Genomic DNA, 20,429 nt, shown 5'->3' on the forward strand with positions numbered 1-20,429 from the left:
TACAATGCCAAAAATGGCAGGAGAAATGTAATTCCTATCGATCCCCACCTCTCTTAACAACTCAATGACTGGGACATCAGCCCAGTGAATGGGGAGGCACAAGTAAAGAGAGAATGAGGAAGTGAGAGCGCCACCTGGAGTCAGATCTGAGATATGACTAAGGTGAGTCTGACACTTGCTGCCATAGGATCATGTGGACAGACACAGTGTAACCTTTAAAAGTGCAAAATTAGTTAAATCCACCACCATACTCAGGTGTGAAAACTCAGAATGGTTCCCCACAGTAGCATCGTCACCAGGCAAAACAAGTGTTAAGCGTTTCGGATGGCTGGTCCGTCAAATAAAGCCATCTGCTAATTCCCAACAAATGAATAATAAGGTGGCAGGCTTAGCCGATTCTTTATAAGCACCGTCGGCACGGTCTCTCTTCCGCACTGATTTCTCTAAATGTCTGCATATGCAGCAGTTAGACAGTGGGAAATTTAAATGAGCCTGTTAATTAATTAAGCATGGCTGAGTGATATTTTGGAAAGGGGAGTAACTGAGTAGACAGAGAGACAGCGAAAGACTGAGCCAAAATGAGTATGTTCCGACCTCTTAGGGTGTATTTGGTGTGGAGGAAAGATATCGCTGTTACTGAATCCTAGAGTCTTTGTGCTGCGGCATGAAGAAAATATTTACTCAACCACCATGTCATTATGTTCTTCACAATCGATCTGACCTAATTTTACCTTTGGACACATCCATTTGAGTAAAAACCAGCATTGTGTGCAAGTCTGGTATCAAACTAGCCATTGACAGCATTAATGTACTTTCGCTTGGTTCAAAGTAAGCCATTTCCAGAAGTGGCTATTAGTGCCTTTCCCAGAACACTGAGATTCTCTCTCTTTCTAGTGATTTATGCAGATACGAGGTCTGCTACCTGACTTAAGCCTGATGAGACTCAACAAACTGGCAAGTTTATTTATATATATATATATATATATATATATATATATATATATATATATATATATATATATATATATATATATAAAAATAACACAAATCAGAATTAATTTTTTCAGTGAACAGATTAAAAACAGTACTACAGATTTCATGTACTACAAAAATAATTATATGTACATTACTGTTCAAAAGTTTGGGGTCAATAACCATTTTTTAAAAAGAAATTAATAAGAGACTTCTTTTAAAAAACATTACAATCTGACTACATTATTTTGTATATATTATAAATTGTACAAATATAATAAATATTATTTTATAAATGTTCTGTTTTTACAAACACATCTGTCTACCTACTTCCATCAGGATAAGTTTGGCAATGTCACAGGTTCTAGTTTACAGGACATTTCATTTTCTGCCCTAACACCCATGCAGGCCGGTTATGCAATCAGGAAGGTTTGACTCTACAGCTGGAATGTATCTTTAAAGTTGCGGCAGAATGACTTTAGTCTTTATCTCTTCTCTCTCTGTTCTTTTTCTTTGTGTCAGCTATTCTAAAAAGGCCATTAGCATCAGTAGCGCCATAAGGCCGGCGCTTCCCATCAAGCCACCTGACTGTGCTCACCATGGGGCCTCCATCCTGCCCTGTCCAGGGATTGCATGGAATAAGTATGGAAGGGAGGGAGGAGAGGGAGATGAGAATGAAGAGAGGGTTTGCCAGAGGCACTTCTGAAATTGTACCATTAGGAAACTCTGTCTGAGCTGGGTGAATGAGACAGGGGGATGATAGATATATGGGCTTATGCCACAGCCTCTGTCTCTTTACCCCAAAATATTTCTCTGATGGCTTTTTGGGACATAACTGACAGTGCACCTGTATCGTGACATCCTCCACTGTGGAAACAGCATTTTAGATCTTGTTTTGAAACGCAGGATGCGTGACAAATTCACTGACCTATTCGGTACCACTTTTATAACAAGATGAAGCAATTTGGACGGTGACCGCATCAAAGCTTCTTTATACTTGCTTTTAGAAGGGCTGAATTATACAAGACATCTTTCCTTTACAATTCCTGTATGAACGGACATATTTCAATGGAAGTCATTAGAAAAGCCTAAAAGAAGCCAAAAAAACTCCAGTGGATTCATTAAGATATCAATTGAAATTCCAGGTATTCATCCCATAGTAGAACTACTGCAATAGTAGAAAAGGACAATACGATTTTTTTAATCTGAAAATGTTGTACTTATTTTAAAGGGTCAGTGCTGAGAGCAGCTGAGACTTTTGAAGCAGCAGAATCATCTTTTAATGAAGTAATAATTTTGTCATCTTCCACTGCATTTTATTTTCATGTTCAAAGGATGGAGCTGGGAATTACATCAAGACTACAGCAACATGAATTTTATAATCCTTATGCATTGTTGCAGTCTCTGACTGAGGATGACCGTAATTTCATGGTAGACGATTCTGACAGAATCTATAAAGAGCAATACAAGCCAGATAAACAAATGGACTCCTGGAGAACGAACTGGGAAATTTGGCCAAAAACTGTAAAGGCTGCACATCAGTCTTGCTTAGGCAGGGTGAATGAGTTTTTGATACTGTCTGAAAGAAATCCTGCGGGTAGGTCGAAATGAAACAAAGAGAAAAATGAAGATGGAGGAGGTGGAGTGGAAGTCAGTCGAGGGGGTTGAAGGGGTGCACGTTTCAACCTTGTGTTGTGGAAATTGCTGCACGAAAAGGTTTGGAATTGACCTCATCAGATGCCTCCTTTTTCACGAGTGGCTTTCAATCAGAATGCATCCTAGTTGAAGTAGACCCTTGCTTCCGTATGATCATTAGCCAAATGGAACAAAACTAGATGCTTTTTCAATGCATCTGCAACCAATGTACAAGTATTCTACTGCTGATGCATGGGCAACATAACTTGAATTAACACATTGTTATCCAAAGGAGGATAATCAGGAACTGATTTCACAATAAAAAAATCCAATCTGAACACAATTTAGTAGACAATACTCAGACAACGATGAATTTCCCCTCACCCCCACCCCCGCTTTGTGGTGAACTGACAAAGCATGTTTTGTACCGCATTACATGAATCAATGCATATTGAATACGCACTGACTAACTGGGTGATGTGTTTTTTGTACAGAATCAGCAAATTCTCTCTGTAGAGCCAAAACGGCTTAATCATTTGTGAGGCCATTGAGGTTTGGGGAACTGCAGCCTTTGAGAAAATCAAGCCATAGTCCACCACAATTATACAAGCTATTCTCTATGCTGATTGGTTGGGGTAAACACAATAAATCACTGTAAATGTGTTCAATGGATAAAGGCTAAAGAAATAAGTGGATAACCACTTATTTGGATTCCTACGGTTTGCTCCTTAAACTCCTTGAACTCCTTGAATAACTGACAACTTCTAAGTCTGATGTATAGTACATGTATAATTAGTTATATAGTTAGTATGTTATATAAAGTTTTTTTGTCATTATTCACTCACCCTTGTGTCGTTTCAAACTAATTATGACAAACTTCAACAAAGTCAAAGTTTAGATGATCTCTTTGGTACAATATTAAGAAAATTAAAAAGACACAACAAAAGTATGATAAAGATGGTCCATGTGATTTTTACACTGTATTCCAAGTCTTCTGAAGTCATATGATAGCAATGTGTGAGGAACAGACAGAAAGTTAAAATTTGTTATTCATTTAAATTGTGACATTTTAGAACCAATGTCATTTGGAACAACATTAGATTTAGGCTTGATCTGACTGAACTAGTCCTTTAACTGTTTATAGTCAGTTCAGACTCTACAAATTAAATTAACTATTTTCAAAGATGATGAGTTATGAGAACAGAATTCATGCCCTTGCGCTGAAGGTCTCTCTATTGCTCCTTTATGGCATTGTCACATTAAACAAATTGTGGATTGCACTGAAAGGTCTTCGCTTTAGAAGATACAATGAGTGGAAAAGCAGGTAATAGACTAAAAAAACTGCAGATTCAAAGTTTTGATGTGTTTGATCTGTGCAAGCTCTTGATGTCCAGTAGTGAATAGAACAAATTATATAATGATAATCCAGAAGACAGAAAAAGCAGACATGAAATTGGTTGATAAAGGAGAAAGGTGGAAAGATGAATGAATAAACCAATTGAAAAGGGATGTATAGAGACCAGAGAGCGTCAAAACCATGTTTTAGCCAGGGTGCCTCAGCGAACCCGCCCCCGTATTTGATCATGTTTATTGTCTGAAACCATCTGCAGCTGATAACCCTTGACTGAACAAGCTGTTAGTCAGCCCGAGAGGGAGTTGAGAGAAATCAGCCATGCTATAAAATGGCTCCTTCAGACAGTATATGCTTCCTCCACAGATCAGACTAATTGTAAATGACTGCAAAAAATGCATAGCCTCATGGTAAATTTAAATGTATTTGCTGCTCCTTCATGACCAATGAAATTGATAAATAAACACTTTAATTTAGTCATACATCATATATTAATTTTGATATTTATAGGTCTTACACTGATTAGACCAGCATTGGACCTTTGTTGGTTCAGGCTGGTTAGACTAGTTGACCAGCATGTTCTTTCTGGTGATACTGGTTGACTAAGAATGTCTTGCTGGAGACGCCAGTATCTAGAAATGGGACCATCATCCAAGATATGTGATTGTGAAGAACACCTGAAGAACTTTGAATGTTCATGAAAATAAAAAGGACTGAGAAGCCTTTTAGAACATAATTGCCTTTCTGAATAAAAATGTCAAACCTGACATTTTTGTCACTCAAACCAGTTCACACAGTCTTTAAATATGTTTAGAGAGGATTATTTGCTGCTCCAGCAAACTGCACTCGCTTTGCTTCTGTTGCAATTTACTTTATGACAGTAAATATGCTGTATGCAGAACAACTGCAAGCTCAAGAGATGTCGCGCAATCAACGCTAGACAAGAACAAGATTTGATTGCATACCTTTGTCAGAGAGGGTGTAGCTCAGAGAAAGGTAGTTATTAGCGATGCAGCTTTTTCGCACGCACTCGTGGTGATAGTCAAGATGGAGATTTTTATTATGGGCAGGGAAACAGGGTATAAGCAGTACAAAATTGAAAAATCAACTCAAAAGCTCTAGAAGTGTTATCAGGAGAGGCTGGCCTAAATCTGCATGCTAATAAGCAAGTATTGCTGGGAGGGTATCGCCTCCAGCCGCTCACCATGGGAGCAGTAAACATGGGACCAGAGATGAGCATCTCTCCCAACACACTTGGTGCAGGATTTTTTAAGCCCTGTGCTGTTCAGGGTCCTTTGAAGAGCACTGAGTGGAAGAAGTATTTTCGGAATTGTTTCCGAGCAACGGGGGATGGAAGGCTAGAACGAAGCTGTCTGGTTTGAATGGACTTTGACTCCTGACTGTGCAGACAACAGTTTTAGCAGCCTTGTTGAATGGCATGTAAATGTGCATGAAAAACTAAATGGCTGGACTGATTCCATATTTTGACACTTTAATGAATTACAGATATCCAGATCTGTGTATATAGTTAAAGATGCAGTCTGTAAGAATTTAAGAAATAGGTCAAAATTAAAAATATCTGCTATTGTTGTTTCCCCGCCACCTCCACCTCAGACTCGACGCTCATGCTGGTGGCCAGTTTGAGGACACACAACAGAAACGAGCGCAATTGACAATGAAAGCCGAGGAGACTTCCAACACGAAACGCAGATTTCAAAGTAAAATAACTGTAGAAGTTATTTTTCAGAGAAAGGAGTATGTGAACTTGTAAATATGTAAACATATTATGGTATTTTTATGCTATTTTTATATTAGAGTGAAAAAGTTACATATAGCACCTTTAATGAAAGAGCCTGAGTTCAAAGCCTTGTACAATTCAATGAATTCCATAAGGTGTGAATGTATTCAACTGCCTTCGTCACCCTCAGAGTGGGTGTCGGCGTAGCCCCAAAAATAGACCTTTCGCAACAAGGAGCAATCTGCCATTTCAAGTCCCTATGTGCCTGCAAGCTTGTCAGTCTCACTTCCATCAGCATGCATTTGTGTCACACTGTGACACGTTGCATCTTTCACTCATGCCACTGTAAAGTCCACCAGCCATGCCGATCTGGATCCGCCAAACCGCAGCTCGGCTGCGTCGTTCGGATTCCACGGTTTGTTCTAAGAGTCCTGCTGTATATGTCACCATCGCTAATCTGTACTCTATGTAAATAGCATTCTTACTTCCAAAGCCCACGCTAAGACTTTTGTCATGACCTTGTAGCAACCTTCTGGTCCGGCTGGCTGAGACTGACCGCTGCTGGGTTGTGAGGAGTGAGCGCCCGAAGCAGCCAGCTCAGCGGATCTCAGGTGCTGACAGGCTGCATAAACACACTGTGAAAAGCTGCCTGCCCTGAAGGCCCCGGACAAGCTCAGCGAAAAAGAAAAAGGAAACAACGGCGCAGCTGAAATGAGCTGTATATTTCACAGCTGTTACCAAGGGCGGGCGACCTACGTGCCAGCATGCTGCAGCACCTGAGTGAGAGAAACACTTTGAGAGGTCAAAGTGGAACTTCTCATGCGAGCTTCATAAAGTGACTTAAATGGCAACCGGCACACTAAATAACTATCAAAGAGCAAACAAAAATAATATTACAAAATGCCCGAAGTCTTACCACGCATACTGCACACAGGTAAAGGAATAGTCTATTAAAAAACAAAAAAAGTCATAATTGTGTGGAATTTTTGCTGAATGTCCAAGCTGCTCATTTCCATACAATAAAAGCATAAAATGACCAATATTTTAAATATTTATGCGCACAAGCCGCATGAAATTTTATTAGACAAAGCTATGTTTTCAGAACACTTGGAATAGAGTCACTTTAAAGGAGTAGTTCACTTTTTAAAAAACTTTTGCTGATAATTTACTCACCCGTTCATCAAAATGAACAAATCTTTTTTCGGGTCATTTTGTTCGTTGAATGAACGAAATGACTCGAAAAAAGATTCGTTCATTTTGATGAACGAGTTCGAACAGGAGAGTCACGAACGTGCATCACAAAACAGAGCAAGGCGAACATTTGTGCTTATAAAACTTAAACTTTTTTATTTATTTTTGAAATGACCGATCGTTTCGCAAGATAAGACCCTTATGCATCGTCATGTTGTTTAAAGCCATTTGAAGCTGCACTGAAACTGTCATTTGGACCTTGGACCGTTTGGTACCCAATGAAGTCCATTATATAGAGAAAAATCCTAGAATCTTTTCATCAAAAATCTTAATTTCTTTTCGACTGAAGAAAGAAAGACATGGACATCTTGGATGACATGGGGGTGAGTAAATTATCAGCAAAAGTTTTTTTTTAAAAGTCAACTACTACTTTAATTATACTGATAAGAGTGACTAGGATTTTCTTGAAAAATTGCCCCACAGACAGAAAATTAAATTAATTTATAACGACATGCCGATGAGTAAACAATGACACAATGTTCATTTTGTGGGTGAACAATCCCTAAAACATTAGATTTGGTGAATCACTTGAATCTCTTAAAACGAATCAAAACAGTACAGTACATATCCCTGACCTTCTCCCCTTTAGGCCAACCTGAGGTATGACCTCCACAATTTCTCTTCAGTTACATAGTCTGTTTGCTCTTGGGAGACAAACCAGAGTGTTTACTGGTTTAATCGAATTTGAAATGGAGGCTGTTTGCAGATGGTCAATGCAGGAGGGGATGTTTTCTAGTGCACACAATGCTGTTTGATTCTCATACACAAAATAGAAAGTAATCACTCCTCATCTAGTTAATCCCATAATTATGCACATGGACACTAATTTCCCAGCAGGGAGAACACTCTGTGCCTGGCTCATCTCTCTCTTTCCCTTTTTACTCTCTTACTGTTTATTTACTAGACTAGAACAATCGTACTGAATGTTAAGTAAACAAACTATAGCCTCAAGCTTGTTGTACATGTGTACTAGCTGTGCTAGTTAAGAAACTGTTTGAGGTATTGGCACGGGACTTCTTTTAGCTATGATTACAGCAGGGAATAAATATGGAACTCTACGGCTGTGTTCCAAAACCCAGAGATGTGCCCATGTAGGGAGCATTTTAAGGCATCATAGGTACAGCTCAAATACGAAGGCTGCTCTGAAAAGGTAAACAGCATGAATATGATGTCTTCCAGACTCTATAGCATCCTCACACGCATCCTTTGCATAAAAAGACAATCTCCAATGTAATGTATTCAATACAGAAAAGTATATATAAGTATATATAATGATGCATATATCTTGCTAATTGCAAACTCAACTGAATCGAGTTTCCCATGCATTTTACTCTAAATAAGCAATTTTTTTTTGTGTGACTGCGTATACAATTTAGTCAATTTATGAAAATGTGTTTTCATTTTTCACCCCAAAATGGGAGTGTAAAGTAACTGAGATTTTGAAGCCCAAAAAAGCGCATTAAAACTTTATAAACTGTAATCTTTTACTTCAGTGCAGCCAGCAGCAGGTGACAATATCTCAGAGGTGAGTGGAATACATTGTGACCTCTTGTATACTAGTTGGTATTTGCTAAGCCTGACATGATCCTATTTTGAATGGCTCTTTCCAATAATAAGACCATTTGTCTAGGATGTGAGGATCGTTAGTTGTCATATAGCCCTGAAGATGGATGTAGCAGATACAGGCTACACTTTTCTGGAAACGTCCTTTCCCCTCTCTGTACAAAATCAGCATGCATTTGCAGCTAAAAGAGATTCTAAAAACCAATAACGTCATAATTCCACGTCAGACGGACAGAACAAAACAGGAGAAAATGCTATGATTATAGCCAGAAGGGTGCAGCTCCACCCTGGTCGTCTTATTTCTACGGAGAAGAGACAGGATGTTGCTGAAAAAAAGAATGTTTCAGTGCTCGTAATATGGCAAGGACACAGCTCCCCTGCTGTGTAATGGCACATGGCAAGCCAAACACTTCCAATGAAGTTGTGTTTTAGAGGGCATGTTTGCTGCCATCAAATCATTCTGTGGAGGAAACTGCAGCAACAGTAGATTAGATTATGTAGCTCATGCGTTTCCTCAAACAAGACATGATCTAATTCATTCTTAGAGCACATCCTTCTTCCTTCAAGACGTGAATGCTGGAAATTGAGCTTGTCTTTGAAATAATCTCTTTAACCATCTAGGTGAAGAACTCGAAGAGGAATCAGACTCTTTTTATAGATTTTTTACATCAGTGCAGTCACGTCTATCTGAATGACATCCCTCCCACCCACCACAAGTCTATAAATAAACTTGAAGCAGCTCTGCCTTTATAGGTCAGCTGAACTACAAAGTGCATCTTTTCCTCTCGTGTGTCAAGAGTGAAGTTTGAAGGTGAATCGATATAAAATTGCAAGAACCAACTAGTAACTGGTTAACACAACCACGTAGAAGGGATTGTTGTTGCCATAGCAACAACCGATCTTGGTGTAGAGACCATAGGAATAATGTATGCACAGGCATAATTCTGTATGACGCGTTCAGTAAACACATTTATTATGGACTCCCCAGGCATGGCGCAGATTGAAGCAGATAAAAGAGTGAAATAAAGAGACTTGCTAAAGAGAAGCTCAAATTTGGGCTTCTAAAGTGGCGAATCGTTCACACTGAAAAACAAGATCTGTAAACAATGCGAGAGGAGATAAGCCAGCGGCGGAGCTGTCTGACAGTCCTCCCCATCCCAAACTGAGAAGAGAAGAACGAATATGGAACTGTGCTTGACACACTGAACATTTATTCTATTTTGTTTATTCTGTCTGTCTACCTGCCTACCTACCCATCCATCCATCCATCCATCCATCCATCCATCCTCACCCACCAAGTCACTGTAACTGAGAATTTGGGATGAGTGTTCTAGTGGAGCTTCAAAGGGTGCTGGGGACATGCATGTGATATTATGTGGTGATATTATTTGAGATAAATTACTTTCCCTACAATTCCAGGCCATTTTCTGTCGATTTCCTATTTGATAGAGGCTATTACCAAATTCTGGAGGTTGTAGCTAGCCAAAGCTTTCTCACACATATCAAAAAAGCAAGCTCTGCAACCGGGGTTGTCAAGTCAGAAAGTACCATATACGTTAGTAAATAGAAATAATATTTGTTGAAGAGATCTATATCCAAAAACAGCCAATACCAAATAAATAAAACAACCTTAATCTGTTGTTCTTTCACATTATAACCTCGGGTTCATTCTGTTTGGACTGGAGTGTACACAAAGCCCTGGCGGTGACTCATATTTATTAGTTCCTCTCTGCTGATTGGGCATTCCAATACTCCCAGTCCACCCTGCATTGTGTGCAGTGAAACGTGACATGGGGTCACTTCCCCCTTCCATCCCCGGCTGCCAGCTCAACTGTGCTGCCTGCAGCCTCATGTCTCCCAGCATGCTTCAGCGGCCATAAACACACACATGTGACCAAACAGTGATGACTGTGCTACAGAGGTAAATACGAGCTCACAGGGATTTATTGTCAGTGTCTTTGTTTAGTGCGTCTGCAGTACAGAAGTGCTATCGGGGGAATTATAAACGCATATACATAGCTAATATACACAAACCTGTTTCTGAACTTTATATAGCTAGTTGCTGGCAGCTTACCATAAAACAGTTAGGCTAATAAACTATACAACTTGGTGAAATGACTTGGTGAATTATAATGATCTATAATTACTAGTGCTAGTATGTCCTTTCTCAAAAAAGGAATTGTCTATGTGAGACTGAACTTTTGTTTATTTATGCAGACTGCTGCTTTCTAACCCAAAAATATATTCCTGCCAGGAAATTGCTAAAAGCTCCCTCACACAATGTAAGCCTGGGTGGCCATTGTCCTCAACCTCCAAATTAGCTCTGATTTGCTGCTTCGAACAGTATTCTGGCATGCCATTGCAACCATTGGCGATGGTGGAATGACAGCAGAAATGGCCATATGTGGCGCAGGCTACGTCTCACCCTACCTGTCCCCTCAGTCTGGTCATTCTCTCACTAGTAAGCCCAATAGGAATGTCTTTCATATCCTCAGAGTTTTTCTGATGGTGTTGTGATGAATGGATTGGCACTCAAAACAGAGAACATACATTTTAAAATAGCTGGGCAAGATGACATGGTTTAGTCGCCGTAAATAAGAAACGGAATTTGTTTTATTTATTTGTAGTGCTGCATGTTCAAACATAGATCATATTCTATCCCTATATTATAGTGCGTTTTGCTGTTTGGAAATCGAAAATGTCAAGATCGACCCTATCAGTAATGCATCTGCAGTGTGCTTGGCTAAATGGCTGAATTCTGTTATGAGTGCAGTCATGCGTGTGTGTGTGTGTGTGTGTGTGTGTGTGTGTGTGTGTGTGTGTGTGTGTGTGTGTGTGTGTGTGTGTGTGTGTGTGCATGTCCCCAATAGACTGCATTATGCACAGTACACAGAATGGGTCGCCTGCAGCACTAATGCAAATTTTTGTCAAGAGCTGCATTAAAAGGTAATACTGGGCCCTCATCTGTGCCGCTTCATCTCAAGGTTTTTCATGGCATTTATTATAGTCATGCCATAGACACCCCGCTTTTCCATTATTTTTGACCGCACTACTGCCAGTAACTGGCTTGTAATGGAGGAATACAGAGATTGCGGAATGGGTAGGTGGGTAACATTAGCCACTCTCTCATCCTGTCTGTGCCTGGCACACCCGGTGCATCCTGGGTAATTCATTTCTCCCGGGGCTTTATCATCTCAGTGGGCTAGTGAATGATTTACACTGACAGCTAAGCCATGCCAAGACCCAGTGTTATGAGCTGTGGTGAATGCAGGCTCTAGTTAAAATAAAAACTGTTCTGAGTGCGGAATGAATTTGTGAAGTATTAATTGTTAGATTAGCAAGGGGCAAAGCTAATTAAATGTAATACACAGTAATTGATTTAATTGGGTGTACAGTACATAATAAATTATCACAAAAATAGAAATAAATAAATCTGGGACAGTGTGGGACTATATTTTGTGTCTGACCAACAGCAGAAAGAACAAAGCTTCAACATTTTTTTGTAATTCAAATTTGGTGACAAAGTCAAGTCAAGTCACCTTTATTTATATAGACAGTGATAACAGGTAAATAATGATTCAATGATGCAAACACAACTCGATTCTGCTGTAAAGCAGCTCTAAAAAAAACTATAGCAAACAGTTATTATTCAGTTTGTCGTTGTTTTTAATAATTACACACTTTCACCTTCAACTCCAGTGTTACATAACATAAAGCTATTTTTGCTGTTCTGCTGATGCCAGACCCATTTGTTGTGAATAATGATATATTTTATTTTGCACCCATCATTCAAAAAATAAAAAATATAAAATTAATAAAATGAAGTACTTTTTATTTGCCAAACTTTTAACTTGACAATACAAATACAGTATAAAAACATTGTTATGTAATATATTAACCACTTTTTGTAGATTTTCCAGCAAAAAATGACTATATTGTGTTATATATACATGAAGTTATTTGTGAATATGGATTAAAGTGGGTAAAAATTCAAATGGTAAATATAGCATTCTGTGTTGAAGTTGATTAAGGCATGCTTTTGATTTTGATATTTTTTGGTTATCTCTCCAGATGGAAAGGAGCTCGCGGGCAGATCCACAAGCTTTAGGAGTGACTCGGCCTGCCAGTAAGAGCTAAATGAGTGAGAACACTGGCCCTGAGGGAAGTGATTTTATCAAACTGTCATTGTGGCTAAAGTTTTTAGGAACAAAGCGGCACCTGAAAATCAGCCTCCACTCGGCAGGTGAAGGTGGCAGAGTGGATGAATAATGCATGAAATTTATCTGCTGCCGTTAATCATGATGAGATGGAAAGAGAGAGAGAGAGATGTGATGTGGCCGCAGGATGTGTTTTTTTTTTTCCTCATTTCCTCATTTCTCTGCTCTGCTCAAGACACGGAATCCAGAGTCAAGGTCTTTAGAGAGGTAAAAAGCTGAAATGTATGTCATTTACTCAGCCCTGTCATTTGGAGCAACATGAGTGTGACCGAATTTTGAATTATTTCTTTACTTCCAGCTCCTACAAGGTTACAACTTTTACATACATCAAAACATATTCAGTCACTTCATATGATTTTAGACCATGTAAGCAGAAGGAGACCTAAACAGCTCTCTATTCATCAATGGTAAAACACCAAGCAGAAAACGATATCCTACATCACAACTTTGTGCACACAAACAAGCCACATTCAGATATACAGATACACATACGAAAAAGTAACTCTCTGTGGAAGCATAAAGTTGTTCTTTACTGGTTTATTTTAAATGGCTTTGAATGGGGTCATATGATCTGCTAAGAAATGTATATTATATAATGTGAATCAGCTTTTAATAACCTTATGTTTGCATCCTACAAGATCAAATGGTAAATAATGGTAATCAAATAAAAATGATTAATAATCCAATACGATAAAGTACCAGCAAAATTGCCAGCAAAAATATCTATATTGCGATTTAAAAGTAATCATACCTCTAATGCCGAAATTTCCTTACGGAAACTGGTCAAGTGGGATACAGAAGAGGGTAAGATGGAGTAACAAGTCATGGAAAAATGCATTTAGGACATGCCACGGCCTTTGTGTTTTAATGTGATCCACACCGCGATCATTTGACTGATAAGGCCTCACAAATGGCTGGCTTAGAGCCGTAATTACTATCCACTCCCGCATAATCTTTCTCCCCAGCGAACATGTCAATGCCGGCAAGCAGGAGCGTGCTCGCAAACGGAGGAAGAAAAAGGAGGACATTTAGAGATAAGAAGGGCTACTTTCCTCTCATCGATACAGTCATGACTCGTAAGATTTCAATCCATCACTGGGCTCTTAAGAAAGCACTCCCTTGCCTTTAATTAAGGCACAGTGACTTATTTGACATGCAGCTACTGAGCCATTGTAAACGCACAGCTACAAAAGCTACTGGAGACCGGAGGGTGTCAGAGATTAGAGATCTTACAATCGGAAGGTCATTAGTGTTATTTAGAGGTCGGGAAGTACATGTCAACTGTGCAGAATGAAGTGATTTAGCTCACTGACCCACAAGGAAGTCAACACATACTTCATAGGATGATGCACAGCATCTTTTATTGATGTGGCTTACTGTATATACTATATATGAATTGAATAACAATGCATAACATTCCTAACGATGTATGATTACTAATATAGAAAGGGAAACATGTCTTGAATGCATAAGCCGCTATTGTGTGCAGGTGTTAAATAAGAACAACTACAGTAGTACAAAATTACTCTGGAGACATACAATATGGCAATATGGCTTGCATAAACTAGATTATTATTTTTTTCAAACTATTGACATGGAACATGTTTCAATAAGTACGCTAACAGGTGAGTCCAACTAATACCACAGTATGTAGTATATATAATTACTGTACACAAAATTTGAATACCTGGATGACCTACATGGAGCACACTGTTTGAGATACTGTATACCACAATGCATTGTGCTCTACTCCTATTTTCAAATAAATATAATTATTTGAGCAGATTACAAAACATTAAGACATTTTTACACAAGCTTATATAATAATAATAATACTATTTTTATATTCATTTTTTTTTTAATTACCCTATATTGTGATCTGTAATAATACAGAATACTAGCTGAAATGTTTATTGTGAAGTAAGGCCTAATGTTTTACTAGAACACTAGCACCCTATAATGAAAAAAAAGTTACTAAACATTCTTAGGAAAGTGTAGGAGGAAGAACAGTAAGAAAGCTCATCTGATTGGTTGGAGAACTGAAGATTAAATATTACTGGGCGTTTAAATGGGAATAGGAGTGAAGATGAAGTAAAAAAGCAAGCATTTCTAGTCCTCACAGAATTCGTCAGTGCCCCGTTTACACGCTCCATTGCAAAAAACAACAGCTTGAGAAAAAAAACTCCAACATTTTGCTGTTCTTTGCTTTCGGTCTCATCTGTTAGAAGCATTGGTTGATCCACCTGTGGAACGAACCCAGTGAACATGCACCTGGACCTTTGGATAGACGTTCTCAAGTGCTAAAATAAGTAAGCCGGTTGTTTCAGATATAATCCACTGCCTGTTTCGTCTCTGAATCTTCACAGTCGACTGCACTGGTCAAGTCCTGCAGAGCTCCTTGAGTAAGTGAGCTCAAAATGATCCGGTGGATTTTAGACAGAATATACAGTATTAGACACCCTCAGGGGGAGAGAAAACTGACCTCAACTCATCGACAGTGGAAAGAGGGAAGGACAAATGGAAGGAAAGGACAGATGAGGGGGACTGAGAGCAAACGGATGGTTACGTTCTCTTCACGGCGGCAAGGAGGAGAAATAACAGAAACTAATTTATCTGGCGGTGCGGGGGCCATGTTATTAACAGCCTACTGAAACGCACTTAACTCATGCCTATTCAATTATGCTAATGTACACATGCAAATGACCACGGTCCGCAACACCATGCGGTCTCAATTAGGTGACAGGCTTACAAGGGTTGGTTTTAGAGAGCGACCAGATTATTGCCCTGCTTCCGTCTACAAGCAAACAGCTTTTGACCTGTGATTATCATTACGAGACATCAGCAGGATGGGTTGACTCGCAGACTGAGAAGCGGCGTTCTGTTTGCGTGCAATTGCATGTGTTGGCTGCACGTGTGGGAGACTGTGGACGTGCGTCTTCACGTCATGTTTATTGGTTCAGTTCAGCACTGCTGCTTTTAGCAGCGCTTCCCTCAAGAACGAACCAGCTTTTGAGGGGTTAGACATATTCAAGGTCAGCTTGTGTCATCTGCCTCTGTACTTGAAGTTCTTTATGTACATTGTGTAGATCAAATCAAACTATTACGTGAATGTGAGTCAAGCTCCACAACATTACATCATCAAATGATTGAAGCCCAACATGCATTAAATTACTGCACAAGTCATTTCTGAATTGGTGGAAACTTTTAACAGCACTATAAATCTGAATCACTGATCTACGTTATTGCTCGGCTTTCATGTCTAACATGTATTCACAATGTACCAAAAAGAATTAGGTATTAAAATCAATAGGGTGAATTGTCAGAAGATTGGTGAGTAATACATCATATTCAGAAATGCCGAGGTTGGATTAATAACATCGATTCTGACCATGAAATACAGCATGTAGTCTCAAAAGAAACAGTTTTAGCTCTCTGTGCAACAATTTTAACTTACACAAGAGCATTTTATTATTTAGCATGTCCCACAAATGTGCGTGACCAACCAGATATAGCTAACATGCTGAACACATATGCACTACATGGGTGCCACAGTGATTTCAAAGCAGTCTATAGAATGGCTGCATGAGTCAACATCAGCCGTCAGAGCGTCATGTAATGCTTAAAGGACTCACACTTTACAATAGCAAACTAATGAGAATGAAAAGTACATTATAGCTCATTTATCTGAAAGTAAGATGAGCATGTAACATGCTATTGCTAACCAAAATAAAATATGATTTTCAGGAGAATTTTCACCATTTTAGGGCACATAAAGCATAACTTGTATCATCTATTGATGTTAAAAAACTTAATCTTTATTCAATTTCTTAACAAATTCTCAGTCTGAATCATTAGACAGAGGATGTTATCTATTTTCCTTAAAGTAGAACAAATTTTTTTTTTAAATATATATATTTTTTTTACATCAACTTGTATTTTATTTAAGTTTTGATCAGTAAAGAAAATAAACAATGATGCCTAAGAAAGTACCACTGACTACAAAGGGAAAAATCACAGAGAGTCACATTTGGAGGGCATATTTCTCCCTATTAATTTCTGGTATGGAAAGAGCAAAAGGTAAATGTAGAGGAACTTGTATAGTGACATTGTCGCTGTCCTTAAAATAGCGATTCTGAAAGCAGCCCCCTTGCGTAAAGCATGGAAGTTTGTTGCTGTCCGGTGCTGAAAGCTTTGAGGCAGGTGGCGCTGTCCAAAAGCAAGAAGTGCTGAAAGCTGTGTGTTGTGTTTAAGAGAATGGAAAAGCGCACTCTCTGTGGGTGGCTACGAAGCTCATTTGCTCAGAGCTGTCAACAGTCTCCTTTGCAGCTAAGAGGGCATTTCTTGCATTTCGTCTGGTGAATTTAAAAAAATATATTTATTTACACAAGTGTCAGACTAACATCTGTGGCCATTGTCTTACACCGTAAGCACTGTGTTAAGACAAGTTAAAGATCTTTTTTGATTTACAGTGAACTCTTATTAGCATCCTTTTGATATGGGTTTTGAGTATGTAATAACAATTCCGATGGGAATAGTTCACTCCTTCCTTTGTGTTTTTTTTATGACTAGGTTTATTCACTAGCTGTTCACACTTGATGCTTTGCATGTTAGAGCATGCCCTGTGTGAACACCTTTTGGATTGGAGCATTAAGACAGAAGGGGGGAAAAAGAATAATATCTGTAACTATCATACATTTCTTAGCTTTCATAGCTGTACAGTGTACACATGGTTAAGACTACACACAGTGCTGTGCTCCAATATGGCCATCTGCAGATATGTATTTTTTTCTCTCTATTTATTTATTTTTATTAGGATTTATGGTTTGAACCAGCTGCTTGGTAAATGTGTACACTAAGCAGACAATCATACGGCTAATTTTTGACAGCAGGATAAATCCGCTAGATAAACTAAATCCGTAGCAAGAGAGAGATAGAGAAAGAGAGAGTCTATAGGGGAGATTAAAAAGTGAAGATTGTGAATACAGAATCCCACATCGCTGATCATGTGACCTTAATTCCACTCTGTCATTTCTTCCCGTGAAGTGTGAGAGAGACGAACAATCACAAGGCGCAGTTAGTGAGGTCGTGAGGAGAGCTAGAAAAAAAAAAAACCCCGCTAACGGCAAGTAAATCGTTGACTAGCTCAAATACCGTCCAAAAAAATGGGGGAAACAGTCATACAGCCTCACACTTGTCACCACACTACATATGCACACTAACAAGCAACCTCTCACATGCCATTTACACCTAGTTTAGTTTCAGTTAAGCATGTGGGTTTTCTCTCTGCATGACTTTGACTTTGCAAACAGCATATTTTACGAGGGACTGACACATACAGGTCGCCCCCTAATCTCAATACTGTCCCCCTTCATCTTTATAGGGGTTTTGCAGCATGTTTTATTCCACCTTCTGTCAAATAAAGCTCATATAAATTACACAGCAGTTAGGAAAACAAAAACAGACATATCAATAGAGCTCTTGGCAGCTTCACTCATTAACTATTGATGCTAGGGCTGTAACGATACACCAAACCCACGATTCGATTCGTATCACGATTTTTGACCCACGATTCGATTCGTATCGCGATTCTATCACGGGGGCGGGGCTTGAGGGGGCGGGGCTTGTGGTGAAAAAAAGAGATTTTGAGAGAAGAAAAAAAGGGGATCCCCCCTTTAGATGATTCTCATGGGGGGGATTTTTTTTGTTTGAGGGGAGAAAGGGGGGTCATTTTTTCCAAACAAAATTATTACATTTATCTTGCCTAAATGTTTGCGCTCATTGCATTTTTACAATGGGGTAATAGCCTATTGTTGTTAAGAATTTACACATCACAAGGAAGCTTGATTTAAATTGTTTAATTAAATTGAAAAAAGTAGCACAAATAAATACAATAGAATAAAGATACAAATAAAGACAATTAAAGAGAAAAGTTTTTGAATAGGTCTAACACTAGTATTTATATACAGATACTGAATAAAGTAATCAAATGGAAAATAACACTGGGTAGTATTTTAGTCCTGAATAAATTAAATACATAGGCTATTAATCCTGATTCCTTTAACTTAAAGCCATCTTTTGTTGTTTTGACAACAAAATTAATGACAGACACATATGGCTGCCGTCACTTTAAGAGCTAGTGCACGGATCCTGTGTTCATTATACTGGCATGCGTTTTATGTTTATTAAAGACAAAACCGACTATAGCCTATTTAGAGTATAGCCTACTCACAAAGACCGAAATTGACAATTTTGCGTGTTAAAGCAATATAATCCGCGAAAAATAGTTACTAGCCAGCTGTTTTTGAGGCGGATTTTCTATGAATGTGCGCATAGAAAATAATCTCAGAGAGCGCGCGAGCACTGATTAGTTTAAAATCGCTTGAATGTTTAAACTGGTAAGACTTAAAAAGACTTCAGTCACGATGCACTGCTGGCCCGATTGTGCAAGTGAATATTCCGTCATGTCCCGACCTTACAGTCTATGGTCCCGACTCCAAAACGCGAGTGTGTATTATCGCCGCAGCGCTTGATGCCTGCCTTGCACAAAACATTATGAGAAGAGATAGAAGACGCGCGGCACCGCTGAACACTCACGCTGTTTGTGAAATTGCGTCTGGAAGATAGTTGTTAAAAGAATGATTTTATTTTATTATCTGTGTGGATTACGATTGCGGGAATTTCCCACATTATAAATGGGAGACCTGCGGGAATGATTAGAATTATGCGCAATACCCGCGCCGAAATTCGAGCCCTGGTTCTGGACAGGAAGGATAACTCTGGGACTTGGAAGGGGTGTGATCGCGATTCTGCCTTCTCACATCGCGATACAGGATCGTGGACCTGAGTATCGCGATTTCGATTTTATATCGCGTATCGTTACAGCCCTAATTGATGCTGTGTGAGATCTGGCGCCACAGCTGGACACACACACACACACACACACACAACACACACACACACACACACACACACACACACACACACACACACACACACACACACACACACACACACACACACACACACACACACACACACACACACACACACACACACACACACACACACACAGATTGTTTATTTCTGCACTTATTGACAATGGACTCAATTCAAACCAGTCTCCATGGTACTAAACCAAACAAGAGGGGTGGCAGTTTAAGTTCAAGTCGAGGTGGTCAAGCCACCAGCCACACAGAAACAAATGTCCGTAGCATCTTCTGTACCACCTTAAAAGTACAAATTAACATTCAAAAGCAATGTGAAATAAACTGATATAAAACAGCTTTCTGGGGAAAAGAAAATGAACTAGAGTGCAGTTTGCTTTGATTAAGAAAATATGCATTTAAAAAAAGAGGGGAATGGCATGTAGTGGCTTTTGAGGATCATGCCAGGCAGGAGAATGAAACCAAATGGAGAAAAGTTGTTTGAAGCTCCGCAATAAGCCATTCTTCCCCTCTTTCATGTTTCGAAATGAGTGAACAACTGTGCATGTTAACCACAATCCAGCAGCCCCTTTGTTCCATTCTTAGATCAAGAGCTAATGGAGGAACTGGGCTTTAACTTGAACAGAGTGGCTCAAAATGATGAAACCGGAAGAGATCTGTCAACTAGGTGTAGTTTGACATCACTGAGACAGTGAAGGGAAGGGGGAAAGATTGTACGGGAGGTGATAGCGCCTTGAGGTTTGATCACTTCATACTAC

The 20,429-nt window shown here is 39.1% G+C and overlaps 1 protein-coding gene across 10 annotated transcripts in view; it reads right to left on the minus strand.

The window, feature by feature from the left end:
* The window catches only part of syt1a (synaptotagmin Ia), a 231,555-nt gene that overhangs the window by 58,848 nt on the left and 152,278 nt on the right, over positions 1-20,429 (minus strand). The gene's annotated exons all lie outside the window — the stretch shown is intronic.

This window comes from Siphateles boraxobius, unplaced genomic scaffold (assembly GCF_051911475.1).
Source record: "Siphateles boraxobius isolate OS27281-9 unplaced genomic scaffold, OSU_SipBor_1 19, whole genome shotgun sequence".
NCBI lineage: Eukaryota > Metazoa > Chordata > Actinopteri > Cypriniformes > Leuciscidae > Siphateles > Siphateles boraxobius.